The 2,394-nt window shown below is 42.0% G+C and overlaps 1 pseudogene; it reads right to left on the reverse strand.

Moving 5' to 3' along the window:
• Positions 1-873: 873 nt before the first annotated feature.
• Positions 874-1,778, reverse strand: LOC120296143 (annotated as a pseudogene).
• Positions 1,779-2,394: the final 616 nt, after the last annotated feature.

Genomic DNA, 2,394 nt, shown 5'->3' on the forward strand with positions numbered 1-2,394 from the left:
CATTGAATGTTTTATTGTGCACCGAGCATGACTAATTCGCAGGTTTGCCCATTATAAAATCCGTGAATTGTACCACCTTTGCACAAACGTTTGGAGGTGCAGATCATTGAAAACTATTAAGGCCATAGATGTTTCGTATGTGATCACAAAGTACGAATGCACGGTTTCTTATGATAGATCATACGCTGATTATAAGCGAAGATCTTTATGACTTGATATACGAAAATGACCATTTCCCTCTGTTCTTTTTTTGCTGCTTCGTCCCGGTCCGACAGGTTCTATCCTTCATTTAGCGAAAAGCCTGAGTCTGCCCCCATCGGTTGCCTCTCTGTGATCATCTCATGCTAAAACCAAATCTTCAGAAAGGACACTTCCCTAATATAGTGAAGTTGCTTGGAAATTTCCCATGTCTGGACAAGTTAATTACAAGCCTGAACAATGAACATTGTAGTAACATGGTTGATTCTGCTCAGACTCCACCTTGTTTGAGTTATTCTAGATCTGCATTTCATTTTTGACGTTCTTCAAAGGGAAAAAAATTACAGTGATAAACCATGTCCATACAACATTTGGCATCTTTTATTTATAACTTAAAACCAATCCCGACAAATGGTCGTTGGGACACGTGAATTAGTTTAGAAATCTGTGCTTGAAATGAAATAAACCCAACCTATTCTATATGCAAACCACAATATTTAACAAGTCGAGTATAAAGTCAGAATGGATCTCAATATATATTGCACCACGGTGACATGAATAATATATTTGACATTATTTTGAAAACATATGTGCTGTGATCAATTCCTGTGATTACATAAGGATATTTTGCATGAGTAGTTACAAGACATATATGCAACCGAGAGAGAGAGCTTATTATAGAGGATTACATGAGGAGTGCTTGATGAAAGAACTATATCCAGTTTGATCGTCATAATATTTGGACCACAGCATCACGTCTCCATACTTGGCAGATCCTTTGATGGCGGGCAGTACTTTGGAAGTGAGATCCGATGCGGGAATAAGTCCATTGTTAGCTGCATCCGGAGCTGTGGGCAATCCCAAAAAGATTTCGCCAGCGGGAATTGAAGTCCATTGCTTCCATGCATCGTCAAGATTTCCCATGTCCCCAGAACTGTACTTGCATGGAGGATTGTTATAAAATTGGACCCGAACATGGTCGAATAAGCTTGTTTGAAGGGCACCTCCAACCCAAGGGTCCGGATAAGGACACTGAGGGGCTGCAGTCAAGTATACCTTCTTCCCCAAGCTGCTATATGCAGATAAGTACGTAGCCAGATCATCCCAATGTTGATTCGTGCCTCCTTCGATGTCGAAATCGATGCTGTCAAGCAATGCGTCCCCAAGTGGCCGAGATGATGATTGGCCTCCTAGGAAGTTGTCCCACAGATAAGTTGCCACTTGCCTAGTATCCTCGGCGGAAGTGAGATAGTAGTTTCCTGCGCCTCCTTCGATCCAGAGCATCACCTTGACTCCCCTAGCTTGGCAGACTTAATCTCTGAGCTCAAGCTGGTGCATCCTCCATCTGAAGGATCGCGGTGGCCAGCGAGGTTGATCACAGGAGCCTGGCCATTACCGAAGACACGAAGAAAAGCTAGGTTCACAAATTTGTAGTTTCTAGAGGCACGAGTGTCAGCTAAGGTGCCTTCATTGCCATTCTGACCCCAATGGATAGAAATTTCCCCACCGTTGATGCCGAGCACAAGTGTCAAAATGATTGAAAAGAGAAATGCTGGTGAGATGGAGGATTTTGAAACCATCTTTGGTGTTGCGCTCAACTCACTTGGAATACTTGATTAGAGGTTACTCTCACTTTGGTGCTTGAGAATGTTGAGAATTAGGGGCTTCTTATAGGAGAAAGATCGAGCCCACCTATGATGTCCACGTTTGGTGTTTTCCGGGAGAGTGCGTGACTTACTCACCCTCCGTGGACGAACCTTGCGGAGGAACCCTTAGGTTTTCGGGGCATTGGATTCTCACCAATGTTTGTGTTGGCAACTAAGCAGTCTAACAAATATTTCATCAACTAGCGGTTGCGGATTAACGTAGATGGCCTGTAAAAAAGTTAAGTAAGATAAGAACAAAACCATCCTCTTTTGGTCATTAATTTACAGTTGTTCTTCCATTTTTTAACTTAAAGCCAAAAGGAATGAAGATCGTGAAGCAGTCACAAATTTGTTGTGGCGACGGATGTGCGTGCTTTTGGCAGCTAATTGTTGTCTCCTGTATGTAAATTTGCTTTAATGTTGATGCTATTAGAATTGTCCTACTTCCTACATAAGCAGCTGTCTCTAGTAGTAATAATTTTTTGATGCTGAAAGTATTTCTTATTTGGCCATAGTGTGTTTAAGTTCACACCAGAAATTGTACAGAAAT

Source organism: Eucalyptus grandis, chromosome 7 (assembly GCF_016545825.1).
Source record: "Eucalyptus grandis isolate ANBG69807.140 chromosome 7, ASM1654582v1, whole genome shotgun sequence".
Lineage (NCBI taxonomy): Eukaryota > Viridiplantae > Streptophyta > Magnoliopsida > Myrtales > Myrtaceae > Eucalyptus > Eucalyptus grandis.